The following is a 17349-nucleotide window of genomic DNA, read 5'->3' as shown; positions in this document are numbered from 1 at the left end:
GTTTACTAAATGTGGTGCGGCAGAAATCAAACATCTTTACCGTCTCTTTTCTCGTTGAGTTCCAGATTGTTTCTAGCTGATCCCAGAGACTTGCTTTGGATGAAACTTTTGTGTAACCTATCTTTGAATCCACTAAATTCCAGATCTGTTCAGTTGGAATCAAATCTGTACTTTGGCCATCACATCAATTCCAATACTTCACATTGCTTTCTCTTGGTCAGGTAATCTTTGTACAGACTTGAAGAATGCTTGGGGTCATCGTCTCATTGCATGAACCCATGACTACTCAGTTTCAGTCCAGAAGAGATTGCCCACACAGTTTGAAGAAATGGAAGCCCACGCAATCATCGAATATCTGCCGTGTTTTACTAAATCCTTAATCCTATTTGTCTCAAAGACCTTCCAGCATCATAAAGTCCTTTTAATGCAGATGTTTCCTTCTCGATGAGCTCTCGATATACTATTTTTCAAGTCAAGTGGCTTTATTTTCATTTCAACCATGTTCAGTGGTACAGTACAAAGTGAAACGAGACAGCGTTCCTCCAAAACATCAGATTATGACATCACTCTGTTTTCTGTTTGGATGCTTCACATCTGTTTTATAACTCACATTTTATTTTCTGTTCACAGACTGAGTTCTTGTGGACTCTCAGAGACTCACTGTGAAGTTGTGGCCTCAGCTCTGAAGTCCAACCCCTCCCACTTGACAGCGCTGGACATGAGCTTTAACAACCTGCAGGATTCAGGTGCAAAGCTGTCCGCCGGACTGAAGAGTCCAAACTGTCAACTTAGGATTCTGAGGTCAGTTTACTGATTTGAGCTGTGATATTTATTAAATAAACATTTATATCAGTTTACTTTTTGAATACAATTAAAATTTATTTGTTTCTAATGTTTATATTCAGACTTAAAGGCTGCAGCCTGTCAGAGGTGAGCTGTGCTGCTTTGACCTCTGCTTTAAAGACTAACCCCTCCCATCTGGTAGAGCTGCACCTGAGTGGAAATGACCAGAAGGAATCCGATGTCAAGGGTCTGTGTGCTTATCTGGAAAGCCCTCACTGTAAACTACAGACTCTGAGGTCAGTATGAGAAACACGTGTGGCTTTTGTTGAGGCCTGAGCTGCTCGAGCTGGCATACCCCATGCAAGCCGGCTTCTATACAGTTAGCATGTACGGGGCCCAGCCGTGTTTTTGGTGGGCTTGGTTCCACCTCCTCTACTATGACCCCACCTCACTGCAGTTGCACCTTTTGCCTGGTACCTAATAGTAACTCCCAGTGGTTTCCACCTGGGTGGGTCCTCTGGGGCTGCTTTTCCACCTCGCTGGGCTGTGGTGGGCTAAGGCCTCCTCTGTGGGGTGTGATTGTGGAAGGTGGGGTTGTGTGTGGTTGGTGGGTTGCCCCCCTGGTCCCCTACCATTAGGTTTCCTCTCTTCTTGTAATTCACAGCACTAGCATAGTACACACTCACATAAGATTTAATAGCTATATTTACTAGGGCTGGGCGATATATCGAGTTTTTAAAAAATATCGATATATTTTTATACGAGATATAAGGTGTGACAATATCCTTTATATCGATATAGTCTATGTTACGTTATAATTATACTTGTGGAGCCGCAAGTTTGCCTGTCTTTCGTCCACTTTTGTCTTTACACAACGTTACTCGGCCTCGCCCCTCCTCCCCCATCGCTTCACCTGCAGGAAGCGACAAGATGGACACGGCAAATCTCCGCTAACGAGTTACTGCACATCGCCCCATGCGTGGGGCTGGACGCCGTCAACGTGTTAGCTAGCTAACCATGCTAACGAGCTAACCACGCTAACGCCATGCAGCCCAGAGGCGCTGCACAGCCTAAAATTCTTGCATTTTCTCAAAAGTTGACAGCGCGCCTTATGTATGAATTCTGTTTGTGCTTGATGGCCGCGAACCGATTTTATGTGGTACACAGCGCTCAGCAATCTGTCAAAAATGTTTTAGTACGACTTTGGTTTGATGGATTGTCAGAGCATTACGGCTACCGAGGAGCCTTCGCGGAGTGATACGTACTGTGCTTCAACGTAATATTACCCTACTGTGTATAAGGACTATAAATGGCACCTGTTCAGAATCAGAATACTTTATTCATCCCGAGGGAAATTACGTGGTTACGAAGAGGATTTCAAACTCAATGCTGTCAGTCACACAGTAGAAGTTGGGAACAGAGCAGCTGTGAAATCTGTCTTTGTTACTATACTCAGCGTCTTTTAGTTTACATTTTGACTGCACAATTGTGAGCTTTTTGTTATGCACAAAAACAACATTGTTTTCTTTTATTTATGGAGCATTATTATTTAATAAATGCTCATAATTGATTTTTGAGTAAATCTTATGTACATCTATGCTCTATATTAATAAAAGTGCCTGTGTGACATCTGGGACACAGCTTTGACTAAGAACTCTCTTTTTGTTCTTACTTTATGGCTTTTAAAAAAATATATCGAGATATATATCTTATATCACCGTCCAGGTAAAAAATATCGAGATATGAATTTTGGGTCATATCGCCCAGCCCTAATATTTACATACGACTGTAGGACTAACTGTAGGGGCTGGGGCAGGCTGGGTTAATTATTTATAATAATAATATAATAACATGGAAAAACAGACCTGCAATAGAAACATATTTATGAGCAACGGGAATAAAAATTACCGAGCTAAGATCCTGTGGGACTTCCAGATACAGACGGACAAAATGTTGGTGGCTAACCAACCGGACATAGTGGTGGTGGACAAACAGAAGAAGACGGCCGTAGTGATTGATGTAGCGGTTCCCAATGACAGCAACATCAGGAAGAAGGAACACGAGAAGCTCGAGAAATACCAAGGGCTCAGAGAAGAGCTCCAGAGGATGTGGAGGGTGAAGGTGATGGTGGTCCCAGTGCAGTGACTCCCAAGCTAGGCGAGTGGCTCCAGCAGATCCCGGGAACAACAGCGGAGATCTCTGTCCAGAAGAGCGCAGTCCTAGGAACAGCTAAGATACTGCAGGACCTAATAAAAATGTAGATGGGCCAGTAAGACTCTGATTCACTAACCTGAGGGATGTTAGGTAGGACACCTAATTATTATTAAGGTTAATTAACATCTATGCCATCATAACGTCTGTTTTCAGCAACAGAAAAACTTTGCAGAATGGAAACCAACATGAAAGGCCTGTTTTTTTTTTTCTCCTTTGAATGTTTGCTCATTAATGAGAAACGCGTATTTCTTATCCAGTCACTCCATGAATCAACAGAATAATTGATAGAAATCAAGATTACTTAAATATTCCACAGCTGCAGCTCAAGTGGAGACCTTCCTCATTTGGGTTTTTATCATAGTATTCTGATGTTTGGACTCTGGTGATTCGAGTGGCTTTGATGGGAGTGTAAATATCATCACATCAAAACCTTAGATTAGATGTGTGCAGTGCAGATTCATCCTGACCATGAAGGGATTGTGGGAGTTTAACTCCTCTTTTCAAATATTATGGTTCTGTCATAATGCTGGTGTTATATTGGATTCTTGTGGTGAAAAGAGCAGAACTGAAAGATGATGCCTTCATTTTCCCGGTCCATTTACTTTCCAACCCTCACCTGTAGTCATGAGATCTGGGTAATAACTGAAAGAGGAAGGTCGTGAATGCAACCGGCCAGATTTCACCATAATGTTGCTGAGCTTAAACATGAGATGAGGGCCTTCGACATCCAGACGGATCTCAGAGTGGAACTGATCCTCCTTTGTATCGAAAGAGTCATATATAGAGTATAGCGATTCAAACGCTCTGGGCCTCTGGTTAGGACGCCTCCTGGAGGTTGTTTTCAGTTAGAGAGGAGGAGACCCCATGAGTAGAGGGTCATGGATGGATTTGTATTCAGAATCAGTATCAGAATCCTTCCTTAACCCCGTATGAATGCTTTTAAACTTTGAAATCCAAGGATATTATCAGAGGCAGATTTCCTTCCTATTTCCTGTTTTTCCTGCAGCTGTGTCCGTCTGTATCACTCTGGCTTCACAGTGTGATTTAGGACTTTCATCCATCTTTACACTGAAGGAGGATTAAACACTTTGGATCATTTTTATCTTTGCAGGTCGTTTTTTTTTTTATACTAGAATCCATTTTTGGTTAATTGTTTGTTTGGTTTTTAACGGATGTTTTCGGTTATCAGCGTCATCTGTAGACTGATCATTTAGGTATATCCCAGTTTTTTGTTTTAAAGTTATACGGCACTCTCTACAGTGAGCTGAAGACATGTGTCCCTCTGTCTCTGTCCTCTCGGGCCTTGTTGTGGCTCCTCTGCTCTCTGTTATCCAGAGCTCAGTTAGACTCATGTGTGAGTGTAAGAGTATCACACACATATCTTTTCCCAGGGTGACATTGGAAGAAGTGTATAAATGAAACTCGCAGCACTCACAGAGACGTTCACTGTGTACGCTTTTGCTTCATGGAAGTAAAATAACTTCTGTTGTGTTTTATTCTTTTTTCAGATTAGGTTCATGCAGTTTATCAGAAACCAGCTGTGATCATCTGGTCTCAGCTCTGAAGTCCAACCCCTCCCATCTGAGAGAGTTGGACCTGAACTATAACATGAACCTGCAGGACTCAGGAGTGAAGATGCTGTGTGGATTTCTGCAGAGTCCAGACTGTAATCTGGAGACACTCAGGTCAGAGTCTGTCATGTTTCTGTCCGACAATATTGTGAGTGAAAGTTGACTGTGGGTTGAATATCAACTAAGGTAGTAGATCAATCAGATGACCACACTAATGACATATAGAGTTTGGTTGGGGGAGCAGACAGTTTGTCCTTTTTAATTCACTTCATATTTTCAAATCCCTTCAGTTTCAGTCTCTGCGGTTTGTCAGAGATCAGCTGTGCATATCTAGCATCAGCACTGACGTCCAACCCCTCCCATCTGAAACATCTGGAGCTGAGTAACAACAATGTGCAGGATGCAGGAGTGAAACATCTGTGTGGGTTTCTGGAGCGTCCCTGCTGTACACTGGAGAAACTGAGGTCAGACATCACATTTTAGTTGTTGCTGAAATGAATATGTGACAGTTGCAGATATGACTGTTATACTGACCCCACTGAGTCTTCACTGTAAAATCTGTTGTTTTCTGTGTTTTCATCCAATCGTAGACACTTCTCAGAGTAGCAGTTGTAAGATTGTCTCATGATTTGTGATTTTAATCCATAAAAACTGTACTGGCTGAAATATTCAGAGATAAATATGTCCTTACACTTTTATAGCCTTTCCAGCTTTATCTTAAAGTAGACAAACTGAAAATAATAACGTTGTCCTGCATGAAGTATGTAGGCTCTGTGCTCTAGCACTAGCTTTTCTCCTGACATGTAATTAGTCTGCATGAGTTCTGGCATAAGGGTGTTTTAGAGGAAGTAACATGTTGTCGGCCGTATTAATGAGAGGTCTTTTTCACTGTTTGAAACTGCATGTTGGCTTCAGGTGTTTGAAACGCTGATAAATAAACTTGCATGTTTTTAAAGTTTAAGGGGCTGCAGCTTGTCGCACATCAGCTGTACTTCTCTGGCTTCAGCTCTGAAGTCCAACCCCTCTCATCTCAGAGAGCTGGACCTGAAGTACAACAACCTGAAGGATTTAGACGTGAAGCAGCTGTCTGATCTTGTGGAGACTCCAGACTTAAGAGTGGAGTGAGTCACTGCTGATTTCAGCAACACTGTGTTACATGTATATTATTATGTATGCAGTATATCCCAGAGCTTGATTTAGCTAAAGATGATGGTGATGGCTGTTGTCTGTGTTGATCTTTGCAGGAGATAAAGCTGGATGTAGCTGACAGCCAGTAAGATGCACAGAGATACCTGCCCTCTTTTTGTCTCTCCGCAGCTTGGTTGGTTCTGATTGGACCTCATCTCTCCGCAACATTATAATCTCATTTTTATACACACTGACAAAAGTATCAGTACATTTCATCCTGGTTTGGTTTTTGTTATCATCTTGTTTTCATCATGGAATAAATGTTGTTACTTTTTACTGTTTGTTCGTTGTTAGAGTTTAATTAGCATCCCGGTCGTGTTGGCTGTGAGCTCCATGTTTTTGTAAAAAAAGAAAAATTCTTCTTTTTGTTTAAATGAAGTTATTATTATTGTCACTTTGTCTTCTGTGAGTTTTGTGCTTGTAGTTAGGGGGTGGGTTTAAAAAAATCGATTTTAGCTTGAATAACAATATCGATTCATTAAATCCTAGATTAATATTTAAATATAAATGTATTTTACCAGAAATGCCAGAATCTCAGTTTAACGCTCACAAACCATTTAACAACCACCAAACAGCTAAAACTGTAAATGAGAGCAAACAAACAGAATCCACACGAAGACGTAAACACAAAGCGTGAATCGTTCACCCAACGGCGCATACAGCCGACAGCTCACAGATTCTGAAGCTGCAGGTTTCGTCACTCCAACCAAATTTGACTGAACCAGCAACAAAAGAAGATCCAAACTAAGCTTCACATAAACATCGTCATGGATTCCCTCTGACTTTGGCTGTTTTTCTTCCACCACAATAAAATCGCACTTCCTGCACATCTCTCTCTCTCTCAGTGTACTTCAAGAACAGTTTCCCATCTCAAATCTCTGTTTTCTGCATTATTCTCTTGGTTATTACGCACCAGTCTACTGTTGTGTTCAGTGCTGTTGGCCTCTGTTTTTGTTTGTTTGTTTATTTTTAAATGACCTAAAACAAAGTCTCATTTCTGCTGTTCGATACCAAAGAAATTTATATTTTTTTAATTTATGCCAAATTACAAACTCTCAGCTTTGTCTCTAATCAACCCTCTGCAACTTTGCTCTGCTTCACTTCAGCAGCAACAGGTCATGTTCAGATGTTGATTCGTGGTTTTCAGTTTTTGTTCGACGGCAGAATCATTTTAGGGATATCTGCTATAAAAAGCCAGAACAGGAAAATCTGCTTCATGGTTTTCTGTTTTGTCCTCCGATAAAGCCTCGGCTTTTTTTTTATACATAGATATAAAATATCCATATTTTATATCTATGTGTAATATATTTTAAAAATGTAGTGATAAATGATCAGAATTATAATATTTCTGTCTGAGTCAAAATTGAATTGAATCAAATCGATTGTAGAAATTGGTGCTGATACCCGACCCTAGTTGTAATCAAATAAATGTGTATGTACTTTGGCTAAGCCTCTGTTTAAAATCCCATAAGATAATAATTTTAATTAAAATGGGCTTGGCTCTGTGTGTGTGTCTTGACTTAATAACAAATATTCACATTAATAAGAATAACAAGTTCACACAGATGTTTTAATCACTGCTGCAGTCGTGAGTGCAGAGAAGGCTGACAGGCTGAGGAATGAGGAAATGAAAGTGAGTGTCAGGTTGTTTAGGTGCAGTGAAGGGCGGAGTTTGCCGTCAGCCAGCAGGTTACCTTCACAGAGTCATTTACCCTGGGAAGTGTGGACAGGACTGTCCCTCATCTCACAGGAACAAATTCAGCGAGTGTCACTGAGCCTGCACTCTGGAACAAGGGTTTGGTTAACAAACTGTTTCCCAGAAGTCTCTGACTGAGCCTCTGAAGGCACACAGGTAACCCTGCAGGACGTCCTGCTCAGCTGGATTCCCGTTTCCTGTGAGTCTGAACAAAAGCTTTATTTTATTTACTACATTTAAACTGAAAGATTAAGTAAAGCATTGATAGGCTGACCAAAAACACTGAAATCCTTCCTGTTCAAGCAAAGAGAGGGAGAGACTTCCTGTAAATGAGAGGGGAGGAGCAAACATGACTGAGATACATGAAAACAGGAAGTAACAGAGTTCAGGGTCTGTTTGGAGACAGAGTGCGACAGGGTGAGTGTAAACACCTGTACCTGCATGTTTTGACCACATCTGTGCCTGCTCAGCATGGTGGCATGATTCATTCTGAAGGCAGTGAATTCGTGTTTCATGTGTTCAGCTGCTGTGGATCCTGACAGGGACGTGTTTAAACTGGTTGGGCTGATTTAAAGCAGGAAGTGCTGGATGATGTGACGAGTGTTAGTATGAGAGTGGAAATGGGTCAAAGTTCATGAGGAACCAGGATGATTCTTTCCGGAAACATCAGGACGATCTGACCAACAGCTGTGCTGAGCTCAAAGTCAGAGTTCTGACTGTCATCAGGTTTAGATCATTTGCTGAAGGAGTAGAAATGATCAGTAAAATTTATATTAATAATTTCCTGGTACCTCCAGGCATTGCTTCCTTGTCTCGTGATCTTTATAGATCTCTGTCACTTGTTCCTCCAAATATTTTGATTTAAACTGCCATCACATTTCATTATTTATTAACTGAAGGTGCTGGAACCAGCAAACTGTATCACTTGTAAACAAAAGTTTGAGATCATCTACCGTAGATATTTTATAAAGGATCTATAATTGTCATAAAATACTATCTGTTGTTATTAAGTCGGTAGTTTGAGTGAGGAGGAAGCTTCACAGCAGCTGTGTGTTTGTGGTGGACCTCTCAGAAGAAGATGATGGAGGAAGAGGAGGGCAGAGGAGAGTCTGCAGACCTCAGTCCTGGGTAAGAGAATCGAACTGATCTATGTTTGTTTGTTATCTTAATAAAATGTATTTGCAACTGAACACTGAAAAACAACTACAATTATAATTTAGTTTTCGTACAGTCAGGGGCTCCTGGGCTGTGTGCACACCTGTGACCCTGTGTGGAGCAGAGAAACTCCAGTATATAAATCATTACAGACGTCTGTACATCTTCATGCTTATAATGAGTCCATGTGAACTTTTAACCACAGTTATGCAGTGCTGCGAAAAAGTTTTTGTCCTTGCCCTGATTTTCTTCCTCTCCATCTTTTTTTATAATCTTACATTTACTTTTATGCATTTGACACGATTAACATGAATTAAAAGAAAAGTTTTATAATAATTGTATTTATTACGTGGGAACCTGTCCAAATCTACCTGGCTCTGTGTGAACGAGGGAGAAACAGTTTATTTTACAATCTGCTGAATCAAAAAATTACTGAAATGAAACCTGTTTGACAAAGTAAACTAAGCTACAAAACCTCAAAAAGAGGCACATCATGCCACGATCTCAAGAAACGGGGCTTAACTGGGATTGATGTTGTGGTGTGACCTTAAACAACAGGCTGTTAATGTGGACCACATCTCTCCACAGTGATCTGAAAGACTCATTGGCAGTTCTTGTAAATGCTGGATTGCAGATCGTTTCACACAGGACCAGATAGGTTTGTAAATTTATTTGGTGACCCGAGACATGTGTGACCAATAAGGAATCAGAAAGGGGGAAATGCTTTCTCACTGGACTTTATATCTTGAAATTGTTTCTAAATAAGTGACAGTAAGGTTTAAAACAGCAGTCAACATATCAAGTAGGAGCAGGAAACGTGTGTCAGCATGAGAGCTAAAGCTCTGTATGTAAATCTCTACCACACATTTTAGAGCTCAGTTCAAACTGAACTATGCCAAGCTAAATGTCAGTGAAGGTTCTCAGTCATCCAGGTCATTGTAGACTAAGGAGCTTGGAAAGAAAAGCATCTGGACTTCTTTAAGTTGCTTGAAGACGTTTCACCTCTCATCCGAGAAGTTTCTTAAGTTTCTCAGATGAGAGGTGAAACATCTTCAAGCAACTTAAAGAAGTCCAGACGCTTTTCTAGCCAAGCTCCTTAGACTATCCCAAGCTAAGCTGCGCAAGGTGGCTATAAAACAGTGAACGACATAAGCAGCTGTCTCTGAGAAAGGCTTTTACTGTGAAGTCTCTCTGCATTTCATATGAAACTGCAGGCAGACCACTGATTAATAGACCAGGCAGACAGGAAAAGCAGTTCATTAGTGTTATAAAATAAAAGCTAGCATCACCACAGGAAGTAACTTCACTTTTACCGACTCTGTGACCATCACAGATTCTGCAAAGTGTCATCAGATCTGGATCTTCTTTCACTAACAGGCAGCAAAAGTTTTATTGATGATGAAATGTGTTTACAGAGAGAAGAAGATGAAGGAGCAGCTGTCCTGCTGTGCTTTGTGTCAGGACGTCCTGAAGGATCCAGTCTCTACCAGCTGTGGACACTGGTTCTGCAGACAGTGCATCTCCTCATACTGGGACCAGTCTGCTTCATCAGGAGACTCGTCCTGTCCCCAGTGTGGAGAAAGATCCAGAACCAGAGCTGGACTGCAGACAGCCAGTCAGAGCAGCTGTGTACAAAGTAAGACTGAATATCTGTCTGCTGATGGACTCATTTCTGAAAACTGGACTTCTTGTTGTGTTTTCTTTCTATTCATAAATCCATCCCTCTGGGGCCGGGTCACACTAAGCAGGGATGGCCAATCAATCAATGAATCAATCAATCAATCAATCTATTATGTCTAATTGTTAAATGTTGTCATTGTGGATCTTAAATTTGTAAGTCTGAGTTCAATCTATATGATCAAAGCCATTCCTTTGATCCTGACCACCTCTCCAGCCACTCTGTGCTGGCGGAGGTTTTATTGTATCTGGAAGATCTGTTTCTTGTGATGTTGCTTCCTGCTTTTATGATCCTTTTGGTAAGCAGGAAGTCATGCATACAGAAACACACACACACACATACACACATTCTCACCTGCATACACACACACACACATTCTTGCACATGCATACATGCTTACACATACACACACATAGTGCCTTGTCTTAGAACCATTGGGGGGTTTTACGGTGGGAGGTGCTTGTGCTGTGATGTGTATTGTAACTGTCATGTCAATAAATAGCTACGGGGACAGCTGCTCTTGGAAGGACACAAAAAAAAAGGATTTGAGCTTCAAGAGCTGTTTCTTGACCAAACTTTCCTCGCTAGCGAGTTGAAGATGCTCTGCTATGTCTTGTGTTCTTCATGAGGAATAAGTCTCTAAACTAGCGGGGCTTGTGGAAACACAGACCCAACACAATCAATCAATCAATCAATCAATCAATCAATCAATCAGTCAAGCAAGCCTTTATTTGTCACATGCAATGTTACACATACATGTTACCTGCAATGAAAATTTAACCCCCTTCCGACCATACATACAGTACATTGCACAAACATCACATTGGGAATACAGTGTGTCAGTGTACATGAAAATGTGTGCGCACGTGTGTGTCCTGTGTTCAACTTGAAACAGTGTCCTTTCACCTAGTAAGGCAAAAGTCAACAGTCCTCCAGCCGACGCAGGTGGCCTTGAAGGATATAGTAATGATAATAATGATAATGATGATAATAATAATAATAATAATAATAATAGCCAGTGAAGCTGCTTCAGGATCAGGGAGATGTGGTGGGTAGAGGAAGTCCTAGTAATATTACGAGCAGCAGAGTTCTGGACATGTTGGAGCTTGTTAATGGATTTTTGTGTAAGGCCAAATACAGGGAGTGCAGAATTATTAGGCAAATGAGTATTTTGTCCACATCATCCTGTTCATGCATGTTGTCTTACTCCAAGCTGTATAGGCTCGAAAGCCTACTACCAATTAAGCATATTAGGTGATGTGCATCTCTGTAATGAGAAGGGGTGTGGTCTAATGACATCAACACCCTATATCAAGTGTGCATAATTATTAGGCAACGTCCTTTCCTTTGGCAAAATGGGTCAAAAGAAGGACTTGACAGGCTCAGAAAAGTCAAAAATAGTGAGATATCTTGCAGAGGGATGCAGCAGTCTCAAAATTGCAAAGCTTCTGAAGCGTGATCATCGAACAATCAAGCGTTTCATTCAAAATAGTCAACACGGTCGCAAGAAGCGTGTGGAAAAACCAGGGCGCAAAATAACTGCCCATGAACTGAGAAAAGTCAAGCGTGCAGCTGCCAAGATGCCACTTGCCACCAGTTTGGCCATATTTCAGAGCTGCAACATCACTGGAGTGCCCAAAAGCACAAGGTGTGCAATACTCAGAGACATGGCCAAGGTATAAAAAAGGCTGAAAAACGACCACCACTGAACAAGACAGACAAGCTGAAACGTCAAGACTGGGCCAAGAAATATCTCAAGACTGATTTTCCTAAGGTTTTATGGACTGATGAAATGAGAGTGAGTCTTGATGGGCCAGATGGATGGGCCCGTGGCTGGATTGGTAAAGGGCAGAGAGCTCCAGTCCGACTCAGATGCCAGCAAGGTGGAGGTGGAGTACTGGTTTGGGCTGGTATCATCAAAGATGAGCTTGTGGGGCCTTTTCAGGTTGAGGATGGAGTCAAGCTCAACTCCCAGTCCTACTGCCAGTTTCTGGAAGACACCTTCTTCAAGCAGTGGTACAGGAAGAAGTCTGCATCCTTCAAGAAAAACATGATTTTCATGCAGGACAATGCTCCATCACACGCGTCCAAGTACTCCACAGCGTGGCTGGCAAGAAAGGGTATAAAAGAAGAAAAACTAATGACATGGCCTCCTTGTTCACCTGATCTGAACCCCATTGAGAACCTGTGGTCCATCATCAAATGTGAGATTTACAAGGAGGGAAAACAGTACACCTCTCTGAACAGTGTCTGGGAGGCTGTGGTTGCTGCTGCACGCAATGTTGATGGTGAACAGATCAAAACACTGACAGAATCCATGGATGGCAGGCTTTTGAGTGTTCTTGCAAAGAAAGGTGGCTATATTGGTCGCTGATTTGTTTTTGTTTTGTTTTTGAATGTCAGAAATGTATATTTGTGAATGTGGAGATGTTATATTGGTTTCACTGGTAAAAATAAATAATTGAAATGGGTATATATTTGTTTTTTGTTAAGTTGCCTAATAATTATGCACAGTAATAGTCACCTGCACACACAGATATCCCCCTAAAATAGCTAAAACTAAAAACAAACTAAAAACTACTTCCAACAACATTCAGCTTTGATATTAATGAGTTTTTTGGGTTCATTGAGAACATGGTTGTTGTTCAATAATAAAATTATTCCTCAAAAATACAACTTGCCTAATAATTCTGCACTCCCTGTAATAGTGAGTTACAGTAATCAATTCGAGAGATAACAAGATTATGGACAAGAATGGCAGTGGCATGTGGAGTGAGGAAAGGGCGGAGGCGATTGATGTTACGGAGTTGAAAATATGCTGCACGTGTTACATTATTGATATGTGAACTAAAGGATAATGTGCTATCAAGAATGACACCCAAGCTTTTCACAGAGGGAGAGATAGGGACCAGCGAATTATTGATAGTGAGAGGAAAATCGTTAATTCTGGATAGCAATCGTTTAGTGCCGACCAGGAGAAGTTCTGATTTATTGCTGTTGAGTTTAAGGAAGTTGGAGGAGAACCAGGAATTGAGTTCTGCTAAGCAGAGGGTGAGGGAGGGTGGAGGAAGAGTAGAATCGGGTTTGGTAGAGAGGTAAAGCTGGGTGTCATCGGCATAGCAGTGGAACTGAATGTTACATTTACGAAAAATGTGTCCGAGTGGAAGAAGGTAGATGATGAAAAGGAGGGGCCCGAGGACAGATCCCTGGGGCACCCCAGTAGATAGAGGAGAAGGCTGAGAAGTGAAGGATTTTAATTGAATGAACTGAGTGCGGTCAGACGGGTATGATTTAAACAAGGCTAATGGAGTATGAGAGAGACCAATAGAAGCTAATCTGCTAAGGAGAATGAGATGAGAGATGGTGTCAAAGGCTGCACTCAGATCAAGGAGAATAAGGATGGAGAGGAGACCAGAATCAGCTGCCATAAGAAGATCGTTTGTATTTTTATAAGAGAAGTTTCGGTGCTATGCAGAGGACGGAAACCAGACTGGAACTGTTTGTAAAGGTTATTATCAGTGAGGTGTAGATGGACTTGTGAAGCAACTATTTTTTCAAGAATTTTTGAGAGGAATGGTAGATTGGAGATAGGACGGAAATTGTTAAAGTTGTTGGGATCTAGACCTGTTTTTTTCAGGATTGGGGTGATGGCGGCAACTTTGAAAGAAGCAGGAACAGTTCCAGTGGTGAGTGAAGAGTGAATAATAGCAGATATGAGGGGAAGGAGAGGGGGTAGACAGGCTTTGACAAGGACAGTGGGGATAGGATCAAGCTGGCAGGTAGAAGGCTTTGATTTGTGGATGAGATCAGCGATAGCAGTTAAAGACGGAAGTTGAAAAACAGAGGAAGTGAGAAGGGGTGGAGTTAAGACACAGGAGCATTAGGGACCAAGTCTACGTGTATTTTATGAATTTTTTTAGTGAAGAATAGCATTAGAGAGTCGCAGAAGTTAGATGAGTAGAGATGAGCAGGCAGAGAATCAGGTGGCCTGTTAAAGGAGCTGAATAATGAGAATAGGGTCTTGGTGGAGTCCTCACATGAACAGATAGTGGTAGAATAATAGGCAGATTTGGTTTGACTGATACATTCCTGATAAAACAGAACATGATTATTAAACATATCCTTATGAATAGTAAGGCCAGTTTTCTTGTAAAGACGTTCAAGCCGTTGGCCTTTAGCTTTCAATAATCGGAGTTCGGGGGTGTACCAGGGTGCAGAGCGGGAAAAGAGTACAGTTCTGTTTTTTTGTGGAGCAAGAGAATTCAAAATACTACTGAGGCTATGATTATAATTAAATACTAGATCATCTTGAATTGTTTTTTTTGTTGTATTTTTTTTGTTTTTTTTTGTGTCCCGTTTGGATCTATAGCCATCAGAATTGTTGTCTTAAGGCAAAGAAAGATGCCAAGCGGATTTATTTTACCAAGTGGATCGTCATGGCCTTGCCATATTGGTCCATTTGATTGACCTTTATTATAATTATGAATTTATTTTATTTTCAGTTGCTACAAACGGGACAGACATGACTGGAGGATAGGACAGGGAGAAAGAATGAAAGAAAGAGAGGGAGAGAAAGAAAACCAAATGGGAGAAGAGACGGTGAGAAGGGGGGGAAGAAAGAAAGAAAAAAAAAGAACAAAACTCCTGGGTCACCTGTATGGAGAAAAAAAACAGAAGAGAAAGCAAACAACAAAGAGCAACATAATAAAAAAAAAAAAAAACGGCACCATCACAATAAACTAGCTAGCAGTAGATATCAGTAGATACTAAATAATAAACGATATTGTGCAGCACGCAAGATAGACAGCGCACAATGTGCTTTGAGGCAGCAGCCAAGAAAGCTGTAGTCCGCGTCTGTGAATACCCGTGTGTACACCTGTGTGCATACCTGTGTGGATCAGCATGCTTGCATTCCAAAGGTTTCTCCATGTAACGATCTGCTAGGGAGTGTGGGGAGCCACAGCCCCGTCCTCCAGGGCATGAAGCAGGTATGGAGGAGATCAAAACTCCAGACATCCAGAGGCCCCCAGAACACAAGAGACCAAGGAAGACCAACAGAGGGGCAGCCGCGCCACTGTCCCAGTAAGAGCTGAGGAGAGTCCCAGATGAGGGCTCACTCAGCAGCCGCGGAGCAGAAGCCAGGGGGAGTTGCAGTGACGCGCCCGTGAGCTCCGCCGGCAGCCAGCTGCGCCAGAGTGACCGAGCCCCAGGCCGAGAGGCCGGGGGCACCCCACCTCCGAAGTGGCCCGAGCGAGCCCCAGGCTCCAGGCCCCGATAAGCGGCCGCCAAGAAGTGAGCCGGTGTGTACCCGGACGCCCACCCCCAGACACAAAGAACCACCAACGCACCGACACCTGAGGGAGTCCGCCACTGGCAGGGGAAGTGGTGGTGGGTGGAGATAGGCCTCCAAACCTTGGAGGGCCTGAGATGTCCCCAGAGAGGTGGCCTCTGATACCCAACCTGACATATAGACACAGACATACAGGCACACACAGACACAAACATCCATTCCCACCCTCATGCTCTCATATGCACTTACTCCACATTCAACCAACATGGAGACAGACATAAAGAGACGCTGTACACACGGTCACACTCCCCAAGCGTACTCTACGAACCGGGTCTAGGTACCCTTGCCCCTGGAGGGGGGAACCGCACCCAGACCCAGGTGGTGTTACCCTTTTCCCTGCGGTGGGGAGAGGCAGACCGCCCCGACTCCGCAGCAGCAGGGAGGCCCCACACTCCAGACCGCAGTCGGACGGCCAACTCCTCCTCCTAGCCCCCCCGCTCCAGCAGGCCGCAGAGAACGGGGGTGAGAGAAGACTCCAAACCTCCCTCCACCCGCTCATTGTAGTGTTGATGCATGTGTGTTCTAAGGTGCATTTAAAACCCAGGAGGGCATGGATCATCTTGAATTGTTAAGAGACAAGCAGCTAGAGAGAGCAGAAGAAATGATATCGAGATTTATATTCTTGATATTGTGGAAAGAAATAATATGAGGATTGTTAATTATGGAGAAAGTCATGTGAACATTAAAGGAGAGAAGTAGATGATCAGAGATTGGCAGCTCGTCAGCTGTGCAGTTGGAGGGGGTAAGTCCAGAACAACAGACTAGGTCCAAAGTATGGCCCTTAGTGTGGGTAGGGAAGTTTTTGTATTGTTTAAGGCTGAAGCTATCAAAGCAGGATAAAAGGTCTTTGGTAAGAGGATGATCGCAGTTATCCACATGGACGTTGAAGTCACCCAGCAATATTATATTAGGGGAAACAGTAGCTAGGTTGGTCAGCAGATCAGCAAAGTCACTTATAAAAACAGAATTAAATTTTGGGGGGCGGTAGATGACAGCTATGACAGTTGGGGCATGGTCAGAGAGTCAAACCACAGTCCCGTTAACTGGGAGAATTGTTGTTCCAGCCAGCCTCAGCCTTCGGGCCTTCTGGCTGGCGCCCGAGGGGTAGCCGCATTAATGAAAGTGGTGGTTGTTTGGGTTAGTGTAAACAACCTGCATCCAATTTTAAAGCGGATCTAATGTCCATCACTGGTCACCAGGTCTGTCAATTTCCTGTTGAAGAGGCCTGAGTACTCACAGCTGGCCCATCATCAGTCATGTCGGCAGGCCTTGTGGGGGTTGGAACAGCTGTAGTCGCTTCCTTTGTTCTTTGATAACCCAGGTCTGAGCCAGCACCGATCAGCCAGAACTCTGTTATCATGGTTCAGAATAGGTAGTTGTCATTCAATGTCTTCCTTCGAGAGTGTCGCCAGGCACACGATGCAACTAACCATCGAGTATCCAGCAGCAAATGTCTCTTCGGGACAATTGGGCTCTCTCCCTCCCTTCGTTGAGGGACCAGTTGATCAAATCCATAATTTTTGAAAGATGCATCCGCCTCCCCCAGCTTGTCTGGGGGAACACCGAGGTATTCCTATATAGGCAAGAGATATAATCTCTCCAGTATGTCCTGGGTCTGACCCGGGGCCTCCTCCCAGTGGAACATGGGCAGGACAACTCACCCAGGAGGGATCCTTGTCAGATGTCAGAACCACCTCAACTGGCTCCTTTTGAT

General features: G+C 42.8%; 1 protein-coding gene across 1 annotated transcript in view; it reads left to right on the top strand.

The window, feature by feature from the left end:
• The window catches only part of LOC120716344 (ribonuclease inhibitor-like), a 38303-nt gene that overhangs the window by 4915 nt on the left and 16039 nt on the right, over positions 1-17349 (top strand). The gene's annotated exons all lie outside the window — the stretch shown is intronic.

The sequence above is a fragment of the Simochromis diagramma genome, unplaced genomic scaffold (assembly GCF_900408965.1).
Source record: "Simochromis diagramma unplaced genomic scaffold, fSimDia1.1 OVJJ01000367.1, whole genome shotgun sequence".
Taxonomy (NCBI): Eukaryota; Metazoa; Chordata; class Actinopteri; order Cichliformes; family Cichlidae; genus Simochromis; species Simochromis diagramma.
Note: the sequence above shows the minus strand (reverse complement) of the source record. Positions and strands in the feature narration are given on the sequence as shown.